This window comes from Rousettus aegyptiacus, unplaced genomic scaffold (genome assembly GCF_014176215.1).
Source record: "Rousettus aegyptiacus isolate mRouAeg1 unplaced genomic scaffold, mRouAeg1.p scaffold_m13_p_9, whole genome shotgun sequence".
NCBI lineage: Eukaryota > Metazoa > Chordata > Mammalia > Chiroptera > Pteropodidae > Rousettus > Rousettus aegyptiacus.
In genome coordinates this window covers 40,141,427-40,162,206 of record NW_023416312.1, presented here as the reverse complement: position 1 = coordinate 40,162,206, position 20,780 = coordinate 40,141,427, and the positions used below count along the sequence as shown (strand labels likewise).

The window sequence follows — 20,780 nt, the reverse complement described above, 5'->3', positions numbered from 1 at the left end:
TGAAGTCTAAGGCATAGTAATAACTAATGCCCATTTATTTTTGTTTAACATACCTGAGATTTGGCAGTACCTATACTTTTACGCTATACCATCCTTTCCTTGACTGAGACAAAAGTCAAATGTAATATTTATCATAAAAATCAGTCCTCATTTCTCATTTACTAAGCTTTCTGTCACTCAGTAAGTATAGTGTGATATAAGAGCGCTATATTGGGAGCCAGAAGACCTGGATATTAATACCTATTATTTAGTGGTATAACTTTAAGCAAGTGACATAAACTCTCATCCTCAGTTTCCTAACTTTTAAAATGGAAATAATAATATTTGTCCTGCCTTTCTTGTAGGACATTTCTGAAATTCAGATGTGATCATAGCATACATACATATTTTAATATACATATATTAAAGGGTTTTTTTGTAGGCTGAGAGCTAAATGAATAGAGTAATATTTTCTATCCAATTATTTTTCTTAGTATGTTTCAATGTTCCAAAGTTTAAAGTTTTACCTTAAAAATATACAGTGTGATATAATTTTAAAGTATTTAGAGATGGTTTTGTTACTTAAATATACCGATTTATATTTACTATACAAATTCTAAATTTTGAAAGAATTAGAACAAAATATGTCCATAGTTAAATTCGATTGCACATAAAAGAATCTTGTTATTTACCTATTCCTACCTCCAGATTTTTGCCTACATTCTCACTTCCACTCTCTGTCCTACTTCCTCCCACACAGAAACATACCATACATCAATCACCTACAAGGTCAACACGAATTTGTTATTTAATATCATATGAATTTATAACCTATACCACACTGTTAAGTACTTAATTTTTCCCCTAATTTTCCCATATGTGTTAGTATTTTCTTCAAAAATGGAATCATCACTTTGTGGAATTATCAATACCCTGAAGTTTAAAACTATGCCTTTAAATTGTGTCACCTAATATTTATTGAACTTCTACTCTGTTTTAAGTGCTTTATCTGTATCAATTCATTTAATGCTTAAAACTGCCTTGTGAAGTAGGTACCATTATTACCCCTGTTTTCCTCATTTAAAAACTGAAGCATAAAGAAGTAATTTGTCCAATGTCAGACAGCTGGTAAGCATCATAACCAGGGTTCAAATCTAGGCAGTCTGACTCAAGAACTCAGTTTCTTAATTTGTTATGCTATCCTTCTGGACCACTTTCCACCTTCAAAGTGTAAGCAAGCATTTTTTAAATGATTTATTTGTTCATTTTAAAAAACAAATTTATTTAAACTACATGCTTAAATTTTTTTAATTACATGAACACATGAATCATGACCAAAAGCTTATCATTTTATTTGGAAGAACATCTTGAGAATATTATATACTATCATAGAACACTGACATTAGAAGGACCTTCATGTTTATAATTCCTAATGGCTATATAATACCCTGTGGCATTAACATGCCAGTCTTCGAATACATTCCTTGGTCTCTAATGGTTGTTTCAAACTTTATCAGCTAGCCAAACTCTCATTACACACTTAGATTTTTATTCTGTTAAGCCGATACGGTTTCTGTATCTCAAAAAATGATTTCAGATTTTAAGTCTATGCTTTGTAGTTTAGTCTCCAGAATAAATGTAAATGGTTTTGTCTATTGAGACTATAAACTTTGGTATTCTTGGTTGTCAAATTTTTCTGGCTTTTCACTCAAATGACTTTGTTTTTGTATTTTTAAGTGATTTTTGAATGGCTTTTTGAGATAATTAAATATATCTCTCAATATCTACTTCTTACAACCTTTTAGTAACTCTAATGTTATAAAATTCAGAAACTTGGAAAGGTGAGGTTAGATCTCAGAAAATATAAATTCGTGGGCCTTTTTCATGTGCACAACCTGAGTTAGATTGCCTTTGCTTGATTGAAAATAGCAAAATGTTTCCAAGACACCAAATCTAAAACATTTTCTTTGATCCCTCCTAGAGTTCTGTTACCCCAGATAAATCACAAGACAAATTCTAATTCCTCATTCATCTGTTCATTACTTTTATTTTCTCTTTCTCTGCACTGTACATAATCCCTTAATATATCCCTTCGTGATAATTCTGCTAAATCCAAAAATATTTCTATTCTAAATTACAAAAGCATAAATTAAATTTTATCAAACAGTTTATATGGATCACTTCCTCAGTTGACATTTAAATTTGTATGCCCAAGCATCTGACCATTACAGTTTCTCTTGATAACTAGTTACTTGATCTAGGAATTTTGAATCTCACTAGCACTATCTTGGAATTTTAACACAAGTAAATTATCCTTATGGAAAACTGCCCTCTGGCAAAGAAAGTTATATTATTAACTATACAAAAACAAATAAAGATTTTCTATTGTCAGTCTCTTTGTATTCTGGGTAGACAAAAATGACCCTTTCATTTCTCCTAAATATGACTACATTTGTTTTGATGTGGTGGCTTTTTTTAACCTTGCTAACTTGAAATATTAATGGTCTCTTGAAGGCACAGACAGACATGAAAATTAAAGATTAAAAAATGTCTAAACACTCATAAAAACAGATTATTCTTCCTGCAACTTTGGCAAAGAGTAATTCAAATTACTACCTAATTCTAGACTCCCTTAAAAAAAACTTCAAACAACTGACAAAAAAAAGAAAGTGTATCCCCTTTTGTTTTTCCACATAGTTTTCATTTTTACTAGATAATGGTTATAATTCCTCATCTTAAGATTTGGCTCTTTCTTCCATTCAGAGAAGAATTTTCATTGCTAAAGGATCACTATGAAAACTCTTTATGTATCTTGATTTTTTACTTAAATCTAATTATTAAAACTAATGTATTGAAATCGAACTATAAGAGCATTCCAAAGCAGATCCTATAGCCCTGTGGGGCTTAATTTCTGACTCTGCCTTTTACCACTATGCCGCACTTAGTGCTCAGCCGGACATCTTGAATATCTACCCTTTCTTCTGTTTTGGAAGGACGCTGTCAACAATCTATATTCTAATTTTGTCAGAATATTGGAAGAAGCTTAAATCTCCTTGATTCAAAACACTTAGAAGCTAGTATATGAAGAGAAAACTTGGGATTTTCTCAAGGCTGTAATAATTAGGAGTCCTTAAATGTGGATGTTCATATCATTAGAAAACTTCAGGAAGCACTTTGGAGGCTTGAATGAAGCAACTTGAGGTGATATTGGGGTCATATGTACCCAGGGACATTCAAGAGAGCACCTAAATGGATAACAGAAGTTTTTGGTTAGTTCGTGTAGTCTCCTCCCTGATCAACTGTATTCTTCATCAATCAAACTTAAAATATCCATTTGGTTTCCTGGCTTATTTGCCAGAGGAAAACAATATTGACTAGGCAATAGTTAATAATAGTAATACCTGCTTGCTCTTTCACTTGACTACAAATTACCAATTGGCTTTCTGGTAAAAATTCTTTTCTGGTTACTTTGGGCAACATAAGTCAGTTTCCCAGTTCCTTATCTCTCCTCTCAGCCCCAGCTCAGCACTGGACAAAATAAGTTGACCAAGGATGGAATTTTCTAGAACTAAGGCTTTGGAAGCCCCCACTCTGGAATAGAGAAAAAGTGCAATCTAAGGTCTTACTTATCAAGCTATTCCTCAATACACAAATGGTATATTTAATAGTAAAAAAACCTAGTATAATCACCTCGAAAATGTCTGCCAATAATTTTTGAATATTTTAACTAATTAAGAATCTTATAATCTGAGAATTGGAAAGACCCTTAGAGGTCACATAGCCTAGATTCCTGTACTTTGTTTGAGTTCCCTCTAAAGCTTTCTGCCAAGTGGTAATTTAATGCTTTCTGTAAATGATGGGAAACTCACTACCTCCTGAGATAGCAAAGAAAAGAACTAGAGTTTTCTTTGCTGGTATCAGGAAAAAAATATACAGAAAAAATAAATTACAGTTTCCAGTCTGATATGTAAAGAACGCGAAAGTTGACATCTCCACAACAAGGAAAAAGCTGAACAATTTGAAAATAAATAATTTTCCTTAGATCCATCGGAGAATTGAGGTCACAAGGCAAGCTGACACCCTCAAAATCTGAGAAACAAATGAACACATAGAATCACAGCTGGTAAGGAACAGAAGCCAAGGACCAGAAATATGCCATTATAGAAAGTACTGGAAGAACACTTAAACTTTGGTTGACAAATTGCTGGAGGATTAGTGAAGATAATCTTGTGAGCTAAAAATCCAGGGTGCCCAGTCTTAAGGGAACCACCACACTTCTATGAGATTTACTTCCAGGAGCCTAATTTTCTGAGTAGGGGTAAAAAAGGTAGCCATTGTGAAATATGCCCAGAGTGCTTTGTTCTCCTTAACAAAACCTTGCCCTCGAGGAAAAGAATTTTGCCAGAGAATAATTAACTTGGGTTTACCAGGGCATAACTGATTTGGGATAAGGGAAATATCTAGTTCCAGCCTCCTCTAGTCTTCCTATCTCACCTAAGAAGGAACGAAAATTGAGAATAACCAGTGAAAACTGAGACATCATCATAAAATTACAGAACAACTCCCTGCTCCCCATACCTTAACACTACATTAATCTGTCTCCTGTATAACAGCAGATTACAGCTGAAAGAATGGCAAGTATCAGACCTACTTAAGGAAGTGTCTCTAGGAAAACACAAAGACAACAGGAGAAACAACAACAACAAAAGAACACTAAAGGAAATTTTAGCCTTGAAGGCCAACAGCCAAGGCAAAAAATAGTAAACTCAGATCAACTCCTAGCCAGATAAACATAAAACCTCACAATAGAAGCCTATTTAGCTCAGTTCTTTTTACCAGATATATTATATCTATCTGGCTATCAACAAAAAATTACAAGGCCTCCTAAAAGGCATGAAAAACCATGATCTGAAAATACAAAGCAAGCAATGGAACCAGACTAAGATGTAGCTACAATAGAAATGAAAAATGCTTTTTGTGGGCTTTTCAGTAGACTAGAAATGTTTGAGGTGAGAATCGGTGATCTTGGAGATATGTCCATAGGAATTTTCCAAATTGAAAAGCACAGAGAAAAAATGAAAAACACAGAATATATCCAAGAAATGTGGGACAATTATAAAAGGTGTAGCATATGCACAATAGTAATAACACATGAAAAAGAAAGATAACTAAACAGAAGAAATATTTATAGTAATATCTGAGACTTTTCCAAAATCAATGACAGATATCAAACCATAACTGCAGGAAGTCCAGAGAACATAAAGCAAAATAAAAATTTTAAATCTAAGGGTGGGTAAGATTAGAGGCTGGTTCAGGATGGTGATGTAGGAAGAATCTGAATTCATCCTCTCCCACACATACACTAAATCTACGGCTACTTATGGAACAATTTTCTATGAAAAAAAAACAGTTGAGCAACAACTTACACATCAGGTAAACAAGAAAAAAAAACACTTCAAAACAGGTAGTAAGGGCTGAGACACAAATACGCCATAAACCACATGACCCACACAGCAACCCACAATCAGAAGGGATCTCAAAACCTAGAGCTCCTCCCTGAGGAGCAAAGGGTTTGAACCTCCTATTTGGCATCCCAACTTTAAAGACCTGCAACTGAGAGACAAGATTTCAAAACATCTAACTTTGAAAGTCAATGGGTGTCATATCCGCAATTCCCACAAGGCTAGAGTGAACTGAGAAATGGCTCCTAAAAGGCTTATATGTGGACTCACTCATCCCAGAACCCAGTGGATAGGCAGCCATTAGAAAAATTCCTAGCCTTTCAAAGAGGTTTATTTTCTTATTTTAAAGAGTGAGACTGAGGGGCAGGCATCTAATTTAACACACATTTAGGTGCCTGCTAAGGTATTTTCTTGGAATGGAGGCCAGTGAGCATGAGCTTTGTGTTCTGCCTCTGTCTCTCTCCATCCAGAGGGCACCATCTTTTTCAAACTCTAAACTTTTTCTTTAGGCTTTTTTAAAAAACTCTAGACTCTTTTTTTAACTCTAAGGTTTTTTTCCCCTACAGGCACCATCTTTATGCTTTCCCTCTGCCTTGCTCACTGGTGGGAGCCATTTCTGCACTCTCCCTCTGCTACACTAGAGAACCAGTAGTGCCAGAGGGGAGATTTTACACACATCTGGTGCCCTATTTATACATCTGCGGCCCCAGTTATGCAGCTGCCATTTATGGGACATCATTTGATTGCCTGGCTCTGGTGCCCAGCAGGAGTTTTATTTCTGGTTTCCATGGGACCATAACAGTTGGAGAGAAAGTTCTTGGTTAGATGCCACGCCTGGGTACTGCACAAGCATCAGACAGAAACAACCTCCAGTCATTCTGTAAAAAAAAAAATGCCTATTTACTTATCCTGGAGCTTCAGTCTGAGAGACAGACTTCTGGTGTAGCTAGCATACATCTAGTAGCTTACTAAATTGCCCTCAGCGACAGAGACCAAAGGATGATATCTTTATTATTTCCTTCTGCCTCACTACAGATAACTGGTATCTTTCAGAATGAAGCTTAAACCTTCACTGGACACCGATTTTTGTGGCTGCTGCCAGAAGACACTTCTAGGTAGCCCAGCTCTGGTAGGCCAGCAGGAATTAGGATTGCAATCCTACTGGAATGTATATATTTTCATACTTTAAAAGCTGCTACTTTAGGGTCTAGTTTCCAATCATCTTGAATCTAAGTGCTAAATGAGATGTTCCTCTTTGGGACATTGATAGGTCATGTCACACCCTCAACTACTTGGAGACACTAAAAGTAAAATAGGTTGCTTAGAGAGTTATAAAAAATTGAAAAATAATGAAGAGCGAGGGCAAGTTTGAATGTTCAGATTCATCTCTTACACAAAGCCATTACCTAAAGACTGGGAAAGGTGACTGCTCTATCTAGTAATAAAAACAATATAGAAAGTGAAGATAATGAAGAAACAAAGGAATATGTTCCAAACAAAGTAACAAGATAAAAACTCAGAAAAACTCCTTAATGAAACAAAGATAAGTGACTTACCTGATAAAGAATTCAAAATCATGGTTATAAAAGTGCTCACTGAATTTGAGAGAAGAGTGAAGAAACGGAAACTACTTTAACAAAGAGAAAGAAAATATAAGTACCAAATAAAATAACAGAGCTAACAAATAAAAAAATAAAATTGACATAGAAGATAGACACTATGTTCACCTCCTTTCAGAACACCACCAAAATTAAACTACAGGACAGCCATCATTGGGATTCACCTGAGGTCTGAATGAACAGAAGTCCTACAACAGAGGACATAAATAAAGAGGGTACATCATGATGGTAGGAGGGGTGGAGATGAGAAATGGGCTGGTCCCACAACTACATGTTGTAGTTCAGAATCCGGTTATCTTGGTTGCAGAGCCCCTTCCTCCCTGAGAGGAGAGAGAGGTCCTGGCTTCACACTAGGCTCCCCAGCCCAGGGTTCCAGTGCCGAGACAAGAAGTCCCCACAACCTCTGCCTGCGAAAACTAGCAGAGATTTGGGCTAGTCAGACAGGAAGCTGTGGGAGTTATAGACATTCTTCCTAAAGGGCCCATGCACAAATTTACTCAACAGACAAATTCATTCTGAGTTCCAGTGCGGTGGCAGCTGTTCAAAGAGTGTCAGGGACACATGGGAAGGAACCGAGTTGTTTGGATTCAGGGCAAGTGCTGGAGGGGAGGCTTTATCCTGGAAAGAAATGCTGGCAAATATCCACTGTGCTTTAGTTGAGCCCTACCCCTCTCCCACCTTGCAGGAACTGGCGTCACTGTATAGGAGTCGCCATCAACCTGGATAACACAGGTTGCTCCACCCAGATGATTACCTGAGACTCCACCTCTCCTAACTTGAAGGCCCAACAAGCCACTTCCAGTGGTTTATTCTATACAATTGGCCTGTCTTGGCTCTTGCTGCAGACTTCATTAAAATCTCTCAAAGGCTCACAAAAGCCAAAGAAGCAGCATCTGGCCTCAGAGTGTCCCATACTTCTTACTGAGCATCCCAAGCCACACACTAGCGGAAGTCAGCCTTGGTTCCTAGCTAGGTCTCTCAAGGCACCTATAAGCCCTGCATGGGTGGCAGCCATCTTTGGATTGCTTGATGACTCTTATCAGGTGGTCCCATTGTGCACAGGCTGTGGTTGATCTTGGTCTACAGCTGAACCACTCCTGGGATGCCCTTGGTCAGGCACACCCGGTAGCCTGCTTTGACCAGTGCTGGAGCCAGAGTACCACCCAGCATTGCATCTGAGGAGGGCACACTTGAAGAGCAGACTGGGCAGGTACCAGAGCCCTGTTAAAGTAAATCCTATTCTGTGGGGTCAGCCTCTCACCAGCTAGTCCTCACAAACAGGCCAAGTGTCCATCCCACCCACCAGCTTGCAAACAGCAACCAAGGCTCAACTATGACAGGAGGGCACATGCAAGGGACACACTTGTTAACCTCACTCAGGTGACCAAGGAAGACAGTGCCATTGGGCCCCAAAGGACATCTACTACATAAAGCCACTCTAACAAGACCAGAAGATGTAGGAGCTCAACATAATAATAAAAACAGACACAGTGAGGTAGCCAAAATGAAAGATAAAGAAAAATACCCCACATGAAAGAAAATAACAACGCTCCAAAAAAAAGATATCACCAAAATAGAGACAAGCAATATATCAGATGCAGAATTCAAAAAACTGGTTTTAAGGCTATTCAAAGAACGTAGGGTAAGAGTGTATGAACTCACTGAGAACTTTGACAAAGAGATAGAAAACAAAAATAGATAAGTAAAAGATAATAGTGAGCCAGTCAAAAATGAGGGAATCAACAGTGGATTAAATGGAGGCTCAAATCAATGACATAGAGGATGGGGTAGCAGAGAATACTCAATCAGAGCAGCAACATAAAAAAAGAATCTAAAAAAATAAATAGTTTAAAAAGCCTCTGGGACAACATCAAGTGTAACAACATTCACATTATAGGGGTACCAGAAGGAGAAGAGAGAAAGCAAGAAACTGAAAAACTATTTGAAGAAATAATTATGGAAAACTTCTCTAACCTACTGAAAGAAATAGACGTACGACCCCGGGAAACTCAGAGAATCTCAAACAAGGTGAACCCAAAGGGGCCCACACCAAGATACATCATAATTAAAATGGCAAAGGTTAAATTCAAACACAGAATCTTAAAAGCAGCAAGAGAAAAGCAATTAGTTATCTACAAGGGAGCTCCCATAAGACTGTCAACTGATTTCTCCACATAAACATAACAGGTCAGAAGAGATTCATATGAAAATTCAAAATGATGAAAACCCAGGACCTACAACCAAGATTATTCTACCCAGAAAAACTATCATTTAGAATTGAAGGACAGTTAAAGAGCTTCCCAGACAAGAAAAAGCTAAAGGAAAACATCACCACTAAGTAGTATTACAAGAAATATTAGGACTTCTTTAAGAAAGAGAAGTGGAAAAAAAATAAAAAATATGAATAATAAAATGGAAATAATGACAAATATTAACAATTACTTTGAATTTAAATGGATTAAGTGCTCCAATCAAAAGATAGGGTGGCTGAATGAATAAGAAAACAAGATACTTATATAGGCTGCCTACCAGAGATTCACTTCAGATTAAAAGACACACACAGACTAAAAGGAAAGGAATGGAAAAAGATATTTCATGATGGACCTAGAGGGTAATGTGCTGAGTAAAGTAAGTCAAATAGAGGAAGACAAATGCTGCATAACTGCACATATATGTGGAATCAAAAGAAAAAAATAATAAACAGAAAAAAAAACAGAAACAAACTCATAGATACAAAGAAATTTTGAGGATTACCAGATTAGGAGGTTTGAGGGGGATCGGTTGAAAAAGGAAGGGATTAGAAAGTAAAAATTGGTAGTTATGCATTGCTAACTCTCAGGGCAATGCAAATCAAAACCACAATGAGATACCATCTCACACCTGTTAGAATGGCTATAATCAACAAGACCAGTAATAACAAATGCTGGAGAGGATGCAAAGAAAAATTAACCCTCAAACACTGCTGGTGGGACTGCAAATTGGTACAACCACTATGGAAAACAGTATGGCGGTTCCTCAAAAACTAAGAATTGATCTACCATATGATCCAGCAATCCCACTACTGGGTATTTATTTACCTCAAAGACTTGGAAAACCACATCCAAAAAGATATTTGCACACCGATATTCATAGCAGCATTCTTCACAGTGGCCAGGACATGGAAGCAACGAAGATTTTCTACGATAGATGATTGGCTACAGACAATTGGATAAAGAAATTATGATTCATATATACAATGGAATATTACTCAGCCATAAGAACAGATGAAATATTGCCATTCGTGACAACATAGATGGCCCTTGAGATAATCATGCTAAGTGAAATAAGTCAGACAGAAAAAGCTGAAAATCACATGACATCACTTATATGTGGGATATAAACATAAAAGCAACAAATGAGCAGGACAAACAAACAGAGACTTGTGGACTTGGACTATAGACTAGTGGTTACCAGAGGGTAGGGGGTGAGGGAGGAGGGGGGAGGTAGATGGTTAAAGGGGGTCAAATATAGGGGGGTAGAGGGAGGGCAAAGTGGGTAAAGGGATCAAATATATGGTAGCTGAAGGAAACTGGTCTTTGGGTGGTAAACACACAATAGAATATACAGATGTCAAATTATAATGTACACCCTGAAAATTATATAGTTGTATTAACCAATGTTATCTCAATAAACTTAATTTTAAAAATTGGTAGTTATAAAATAGTGATGAATATATAGAGCATAGCATAAGGAATATAGTCAATAATATTGTAACAACTATGCACAGTGTCAGATGGGTACTAGATTGATTGGGGCGATCACTTTGTGAGTTACATAGATGTCTGATCACTATGTCTTACACCTGAAACTAATATAATATTGTATGCTAACTATAGCTAAAAATAAAAAATATTATCTTTCTCTGACTTATTTCACTCAGCATAATAACCTCTAGGTCCATCCATGTCATTGTAAATGGTAGGGTTTCATTTTTTTAATGGCTGAGTAATATTCCATTGTATATATGAATCATAATTTCTTTATCCAATTGTCTGTTGATGGGCATTTATGTTGCTTCCATATCTTGGATATTATAAATTGTGCTGCCATGAATATTGGAGTGTATATGATTTCACTTATACATGGTATCTAAGGAAGAAAAAGAACAAACTAATCAAAAACAGACTCACGGCATAGTGGACAATTTGGTGATGAACAGAGAGGAGGGGGGTTGGGAGGCTGAGAGAATGGGGTGAAGGGTTAAGGAAGTACAAATTAGTAGCTGATAGTTGGGCACGGTGGAAGAGGGAATACAGTTAGCATTAATATGATGACTAAATGGAGAGCCAGGGGTGGGAGGGAGCAATTAGGGGGATTATTTATGAACATTATAGATGTCTAGCCAATGTACTGTACACTTTAAACTAATTTAAATAAATAAATTTATTTAAAAACTAAAAAAAAATAATTAAAAAATAAAATAAAATGTCAAAGTTTAAAGACAAGGAGAGATTTTTTAAAGCAGCAAGAGAGAAGCAATTAGTTGCCTACAAAGGAACTCACATAAGAATGTCAGTTGATTTATCAACAGAAACTTTGCAAGCTAGAAGGGATTAGCATGAAATGTTCAAAGTGATGAAAGTAAAAGATTTTTAACCAAAATTACTCTTTACCCAACAATGCTATCATTTAGAATCAAAGAACAGATAGCTTCCCAGACTAGAAAAACTAAAGGAGCTCATCAACACCAAACCAATATTACAAGAAATGTTGAGGGACTTTTTCAAGAAGAAAAAGAAAAGTGACTTCACAAGTATGGCAGCATGAGGGTTCCTTTTGACCTCTCTCCTTAAAACACAGTAAAACGAAGAGCTATAATTCAACAGAAAACATCCAGCCAAGCACACAAACATGTCTGAGAGATCTGTGTATTAGAGCACCTGAAAGTGAGCAAATTGGGCAAGCAAGGTAAGAGGAAAGGGAGAGGAGTAGAGACCAGTGCTATGGACACAGCCAGGAGCTCCCTGTGGGACACAGGGATGGGGGAAATTGGTGGCAGTTTGCATTCTGTAACTCTGTAAATTCCTGCTTGAGTGATCAACATAAGCCACATGGTGGAGACCAGAGATCTGGGCAGTGATCAAGACAGAGACAGAATACAGATGGTAACAAGCATGTTTTAGCAACCCCTATTGCCAGGAAGAAAGCTGAGTCACCACCTCATACCCTCCCACACTCTTCCAGAGCCCATCTCCTCAAACCCTCTCAGAGCTCACCTCCCCATAACCTCCCTGATCTAACAGTAGGCCTCAGGGGAAACTGCAGTAACCAGTACTCCAGAAACTGAGGAGACACACACTGTGGCTGGTCCCAGAGACAGGGGTGGAGATATAGAGGCCAGGCAGGAGAAGCTTGGTGGCCAGCATTACTAAAAGGAAAAAAGCCATCGACACATTAGCAGCCTCTCCCAACCCACGCCACTCCTACCCATTCAAGCTGATTTAGGAGGAAGCAGTGTAACATTGCATTTGGCTGCTAGGGTAGTACCAAGACTTCAGGTGTACTTCAGAGGCTCAGATCCACATTGCCCATCACATTCTACCACAGGGGTGGAGTCTTGGGACTGAGGAGACCTGATCACAGAGGAGACACACATCCCTCCAGGGAATAAAGAGCATTTTTTTTGCCACAAAGCAGGATGTAGGAGACCTAGGCAGTGCAGGAGGCTTCTGCTCCATTTACTAAAGGGAGAGAAAAACCCTTACCTTATCCACCTACTAAAGACATATCACTCTAATAATACTATTTCGAAAAATCAGAGTACATGCCCATAAAAGCCTAGGCAAAGGAATAATCCATTAAATACCATGAACAACCATGATGGCAAGCCAGCTCAGAAAGAAAATGAAAAATCTCCAGAAAAGAAGCTTAAAGATATAGAAATATGTGATTTAAATGACAGAGAATTCAAGATCACACTTCTGGAAAAAAAAATGATAATTCTGATCATCAGTTTAATAAAATGAGAAACAAAATCGATTAACAACAGGAATACTTTACCAATGAGATTGAAACTCTAAAAAGAACCAAATAAAACTTCTGCAGTTGAAGAACTCAATAAAAGAGATAAAGAATAAAATAGCATACTTAGGAAACAAAGCCGAACAAATAAAGAATTAGTGGTACTGAAGACAGAAATCTGGAAATGATGCTGATGGAAGAAGAGAGACTAGAGATTTAAAAAAATAATTAAAGAACTCTAGAAGAACTATCTGACACCATCAGAAAAAGCAGTATAAGAAAGAGGGTTATACCAGAAGGAGAAGAGAGAGAGAGAGAGAGAAGGGAACAGAGAGCATATTCAGTAAACAAGAATTTCCCACACCTATGGAAAGAACTGGATTCTCAAATCCAAGATGCAAACAGAACAGCAAGTTATTTCAATCCAAAAAGGCCTTCTTGAAGACACATTATATTAAAATTGTCAAAAATTAATGACAAAGAAAGAATTCTCAAAGCAGCCAGGGAAAAGAAGATGGTAAACTATAAAAGAAAAACCTATTAAATTATCAGACTTTTCAGCACAAATTTTACAGGCTGGGAGAGAGTGGAATCAAATATTCAAACTATCGAAAGGAAGAAATTACCAGCCAAGAATAATATATCCCGGAAAGCTCCCCTTTAGATATGGAGAAATAAAGAAACTTTAAGATATATAGAAGCTCCATAAATTTTCCATCACAAGATCTGCATTACAGGAAATACTAAAAGAGGTCATCCTACCTAAAACAAAAGGTCTAAAAATATATAACTATGAGTAAGAAGACTAACAGGCATACAAAAACAGGAAAGTGCAACCCTTATTAAGAGCAAGGTATTATAAATTTAAATATTACATAATGGTTATAGGTAAAAAAAACACTTAAAAAAGATGACAGCTTTTGAAACTAGAAATTAACTGACAGTATAAATAGGAATAATTTGAGACAATAAAAACAGAAATGGGAGGGAGTAAAGACATGAATCTGCAAAGGAGAATGGAGATAAAGTACACAGAGAACAAAAAGGATTATTATACATATGAAACTTTCCTTTACATAAACTTAATGGTAACCACACACACAAAAAAAATCCAGAAATGACACATTTAACATAAATAAAAAGGGAATAGAGGGAAAAATCATAGCAAACTAAAATAACAGACAGAAACACAAGGACAAAGAAACAATGGAGACACTGATCTACCAGAAAAAATAAAAGATAAAATGGTTATAGAAAAACCTCATATTTCAATAATCACCCTAAATGTAAATGGACTGACTCACCAATAAAAAGGCACAGAGTAGGGAATTGGATCAAAAAACAAAACCCAACCATATGCTGCCTTCAAGAGACATGACTCAGCTGCAAGGATAGAGACTCAAAGTGAATGGGTGGAAAACGATACTCCAAGCAAATGACATCCAGAGAAAAGTGGGTGTAGACATACTAACATCTGATGAAATAGACTTCAACATAAAAAAGGTAACTAAAGACAAAGATGGACGCTTCAAAATGATAAAGGGGACAACACATCAAGAAGACACAGACTGAAAAATATGGCTTAGATGATAGAGGCTTTGTTCATCTCTCTTGTGATGAAATCAAAGTTGTGACAGAAACACGGAGCAAACATCAAGCAAAATTGCTTGGAGTCTAAATGAACAGAAGCACTACAACTAGGGATATAAATAAGAAATCAGCCTGCAGTGGTAGAAGGTAGGAGGGGGCAAAGATGCAAGGATGCCTGGTGCAGAGTGGCTGAGTGGAACAGAGACTGTGGCAGCTGCAGCCGGCAGCTGCAGATGCTACTAAAGCGGCCATGTTCACCAGTGGACTTTCACAATGATGAACCTGCTGACTCTGAGCACCAGCGCCAGGCTATCTGCTCAGGAGGCATCAAGGACTTAAAGAGTAACACCGAGTTGTTGGAGTGAGGGACAGAGGCAAGGCACTCTCCTGGGCAGAAGTGCTGGTGGTTTCCATTATTCCTCTGTTGAGCCATCCTCACTCATAGTGTGTGGACTCAGCACTGCCATAGCTGAGACATCATTGAACTGGAAAATAGAGGTTGCTCTGCCCAGAGGATTCCCTGAAACTCCGCCTTCCCCAACACACGGCCCGACCCAAGCAAGATCCAGCAGTGCCAACAAGTCCAATGCTCCTTGTTGAGCCAACTCCAAGACTCACACTGGTGACAACTGGCCTCAGTTTCTGGTGTGGCCTCTTAAGGTAACTATAAGCACAGCATCTGTGGATTGCTTGCTGAATCCTAACAGGTGGCCCTGGAGGGACACAGCCTGAAGCTAAACTTTGCCTGCAGACAAACTCCCCTCAGAACTGTGCCACTGGACACCTACTATACAAAGTCATGCTAATAAGAACGGGAGACTTAGGAGCTTTGCTTAGTACATAAAAACAGACACGGAAAGGCAGTCAAGATGGGAAGACAAAGAAGCAGAAACCATATGAGAGAAAATAACAAAGATCCAGGAATACTAGAGTCAAGCAATCTAACAGATGCAGAGTTCAAAACACTGGTTATAAAAGTGTTCAATGAACTTAGGAGAAGTGTCGTGAACTCAGTGAAAACTTTAACAAAGAGATAAAAAAACAACACATAAAAACGAAAATGGAAATTATAAAAGGGAATCAGTCAGAAATGAAGACATATTATCTGAGATGAAGAGTATATTAGAGGGAATCAACAGTGTGGATAAAGAAGAGGATCAAACCACCTGATACAGAGGATGGGGATACCAAAGACACTCAAAAGGAATGGCAAGAAAAAAGAAGCCAAGACTATAATAATAATTTAAGGAGCTCATAGGACAAAATTAAATGTAAAACATCCAGGTCATAGGGGTTCTGGAAGGGGAACAAGAAGTTGAAGAGCTGTTTGAAGAAATGATGGAAAAAGTTATCTAACCTAATGAAGGAAATAGACATACAACCCTAGAAAACTCAGAGAGTCCAAAAAAAGATGAACCCAAAGAGGCCCACACCAAGACACATTATAATTAAAATGCCAAAGGTTGACTACAAAGACAGCATCTTAAAAGCAGCAAGAGAAAAGCAGCTCGTTACCTACCAGGGAGCACCCATAGACTGGCAGCTAATTTCTCAAAAGAAAATTTGCAGGGCAGAAAAGCTTAGCACAAAATATCCGATGTGATAAAAACCCAGGATCTACAACCAAGAATATTTTATCCATCAATGCTATCATTTAGAATCAAAGGACAGATAGAGACCTTCCCAGACAAAAATAAATTAAAGGAATTTATCAACACCAAGCCAGTATTACAAGAAATGTTGGTGGGTCTTCATGAAGAAGAAAAAACATGTATCAAAAGCATGAATAAAGAATGGTAATAACTACATGTTTATCAACAGGTATCTCAAATGGAAAAGAATTAAGCACTCCAACAAATAATAGAGTGGCTGAATGGATAAGAAAACAAGACCCCTACATATGCTGCTTATAAGAAACTCACTTCAGATTAAAAGACACACACAGACTAAAAGGAAGGGGTTGGAAAAAGATATTGCCTTGTTGGACCTAAAGGGTATTGTACTGAATTAAATGGGTCAGATAGAGAAAGACAAATATTGCATGATTTCACATACATGTGGACTACAAAGAACAAAATAAACAACAACAACAAAAGTGGAAATAAACTCAGGGATACAGAGACTATTTTGAGGGATATTAGATGGGAGGGGGTTGAGGGGACGGGGAATAAGAGAAAAGGGATTAAGAAGTACAAATGGAAACTCAACAACAAAAAATCAAACAATCCAATTTAAAAATTGGCAGAAAACCTAAACAGATACTTCTCCAAAGAGGAAATACAGATGGCCATTAGACATATGAAAAATGCTCATGGTCACTAATCATCAGATAAATGTTCTTTAAAACCACAATGAGATATCACCTCACGCTTGTCAGAATGGCTATCATCAATAAATCAAAAAATAACAAGTGCTGGCAAGGATGCAGAGAAAGAGGAACCCTCATACACTGTTGATGGGATTACAAACTGGTACAACCACTATGGAAAATAGTACAGAGGTTTCTCAAAAAGTTAAAAATGGATATACCTTTTGACCCAGCAATTGCACTTCTGGGTATTTATCCAAAGAAAACCAAAACAATAATTCGTAAAGATCTATGCGCCCCACTATTCATGGCAGCACAATTTACAATAGCCAAGATATGGAAGCAACCTAAATGCCCATCAACAGACAATTAGATAAAGAAATTATGGTTCAGATATACAATGGAATATTACTCAGCCATTAAAAAATGAAATCCTACCATTTGCACTGATGTGGATGCACCTAGAGGTTATTATGAGTGAAATAAGCCAGACAGAGAAAGATAAATACCATATGATTTCACTTATATGCAGAATCTAAGAAATAAAAAGAACAAACTAATCAAAAACAGATTCGTAAATATAGTGGACAATTTGGTGACAGACAGAGGGGTAGGGGATTTAGGGTATGGGAGAGTGGGGTGAAGGGTTAAAGAAGTACAAATTAGTAGCTGATGGATGGTCACAGGGATGGAGAGCAGCACAGCATAGGGAATGCATTTAGCATTAATATGATGGCTAGGTGGAGGGCCAGGGGAGGGAGGGAGCAACTGGGGGGATCATTTTATCAACTATATAGATGTCTAACCAATGTACTATATACTTGAAACTAATTTAAATAATTTTTTTAAAAAAAAAGAAGTACGAATGGATAGTTACAAAATAGACATAAAGATATAAAGTGTAGCATAAGTAAAATAGTTAGCAATGTTGTTATAAATATGTAAGGAGGAAGAGGGGTGCTAGGTTATGTGGGGTGATCACTTTGTGAGTTATATTGATCTCTAAGCACTATGCTGTACATCTAAAAGTAATATGTTATTGTATGATAACTATAATTGGAAAAAACTCATTGAATTGTACAACATAAATACGAGCAACTAATTCTTTATTATATTTCAATAAAGCCAGAAAAAAAGACATAAAAGTCATACTTTTCAATATATATGTTCCTAATAAGGGAGCACCAAAATATATAAAGTAACTACTAACATAACTAAAAGGAAAAATAGACAAAAGCATAATTATAGTAGAAAACCTAAATACCCCACTTTCAGCTATGGATAGATCATCCAAACAGAAAATTAGTAAGGAAATATCAACCTTAAATGACACATTAGGCTAACTGGACAGAATCAACATTTACAGAGCCTTTCGTCCCAAAACACCAGATTATACATTCTTCTCTAGTGCACATGGAATGTTCTCAAGGATAAACCATATATTGGGACACAAAACTAGCCTCAAAAAATTTAAGAAGATGGAAATCATACCAAACATATTCTCCAACTACAATGCTCTGAAACTGGAGATCAACTGTAGAAAGAAAGCAGGAAGAACCACAAATAGGTTGTGAATAAATGACATGCTACTAAAGAACAACTGGGTCAAAAAAGAAATAAAAGGAGAGTGATCAAGAGACACATAGAAAAAATAAAATGATAATACAACATATCAAAACTTTTGGGACACAGCAACAGTGGTAATAATAGTAGGAAAGTTCATATCAACACAGACCTATCTCAAGAAATAAGAAAGATCCCAAATAAACAACCTAACATTACTTCTTAAAGAACTAGAAAAAAAAAATGAAGTCCAAAATCAGGAGAAGGAAGGAAATAATAAAAATAGAGTAGAATTAAATGAAATTGAGAACAAAAAGACAATAGAAAAAAAGCAATGCAATGAAGAGCTGATTCTTTGAGATTAATAAAATTGACAAACCCCTGGCTAGACTCACTAAGGAAAAAAAGAGAAAAGACAAAAATAAACAAAATCACGAATGAAAGAGGAGTGTTATGAAAAATGCCACCAAAATACAAAAGATCACACAGTGTTCTTATACTTTAACAATGAATTTTTAGAAAAAGAAATGAAAAAAATCCATTTGCAATTGCAAAAAAAAAGAATAAAATGCCTAGGAATAAACCTAACAAAGCAGGTGAAGGACCTAAAAACTATAAGACATTATTAAAAGAAATTGAAGAAGACACAAAAAGAAATATAAAGATATTCCGTGTTCATGGATTGAAAAAATCAACAGTTAAAATGGCCTTATTACCTAAAGCATTATACATATTTAATGCATGCACCCATCAAAATCTCAATGGCATTTTTTAAAGAAATAGAACAACAAAAACAAAAATCGTCATATGATAGAATCACATCATGGAATCCCGAAAGACCCTGAATAGCCAAAGCATTCCTGAGAAAAATAAAAAAGGCTAGAGGTATCACTCTGCATTACGTCGAATTCTACTACAAACAACAATAATCAAAATGGAATGGTATTGTGTGGCTCTATAGTGTAGTGGTTAGCACATCTGCTTTACACACAGAAGGTCCTGGGTTTGTGCCCCAGGTGGAGCCACGGACCATACCCTGGATGTGCTAGCGACCCAGGGTGCACCAGGCCCTGGGGGCACCAGATCCCGGGTGCATGCCGCGAGCATGTTGGAGGAGATACTCTACCTTCAGAGATCCAGTTCTTAAGGGGAAATGGCAACATCCATAGGTCAGGGGTAGAAGTGGTTGTTGGGGGGAGGGATTAAAGAGGGAAAAAAATGGCATGGTATTGACAGAAAAACAGACACACAGACCAGTGGAACAGAATCGAGAGTCCAGAAATAAACCTCCATATATATGGACAAATAATTGTTGACAAAACATCCAAAAACATACAATGGAGAAAAGAAATCCTTTTCAATAAATAATGTTGGGAAAATGGGAGTCACATGCAAAATAATGAAACTAGGGCTATCTATCACCATACACCAAAATTAATCCAAAATGGATCAAAGATTTGAATATTAAACCTGGAACAATAAGATTCATAGAAGAAAACATAGTGACTAAACTCATGGACCTTGGATTTAGAGAGGATTTTACGAATTTAACCTCAAAGGCAAGGGAAGTAAAAGCAAAAATAAATGAATGAGACTACAACGAACTAAAAACTTCTGCACAGCAAAAGAAACCATCAAGAAGACAAAGAGGTAATCAACTGAATGGGAGAAGATATTTGCAAACAATGCCTCTGATATGGGGTTAATATCCAAAATATATAAAGAACTCATACAACTCAACAAGAAAAAAAAAACAGTTCAATTAAAAATGGACAGAATACTTGAACAGACACTTTTTCCAAGGAGACATACATGTGGCCAACAGACATATGAAAAGATGCTCAACTTCACTAAATATTAGGGAATTGCAAGTCAAAACCACGGTAATACCACCTCACACCCATTAGAATGACTATTACCAACAGGACAAGTAATAACAAGTGTTCAAGAGGTTGTGGGAAAAAGGAACCCTCATACACTGCTGGTGGGCTGCAAATTGGTACAACCACTACGAAAAACAGTGTGAAGTTTCCTCAAAAAACTAAGAATTGAACTATCATATGATCCAGCAATACTTCTGGGTATAAGAATTAAATTGAAAACACATATCCATAAAGATATTTTCACACTAATGTTCATAGCTGCATTATTCACAGTAGCAAGGAAGTGAAAACAACCAAAGTGTCCTACAATAGATGACTGGCTAAAGAAGCTGTGGTACATATATACAATGGAATATATAAGAGATGAAATACTGTT

The 20,780-nt window shown here is 36.8% G+C and overlaps 1 protein-coding gene and 1 non-coding gene across 4 annotated transcripts in view; both read right to left on the bottom strand.

Moving 5' to 3' along the window:
- LPAR4 (lysophosphatidic acid receptor 4) overlaps positions 1-20,780 on the bottom strand; it is a 430,666-nt gene that overhangs the window by 314,471 nt on the left and 95,415 nt on the right. The window lies entirely within an intron of this gene.
- On the bottom strand, positions 414-513 carry LOC118608157. Its single transcript, XR_004952950.1, has one exon. It is a non-coding gene; the product is annotated as a small nucleolar RNA SNORA36 family (small nucleolar RNA).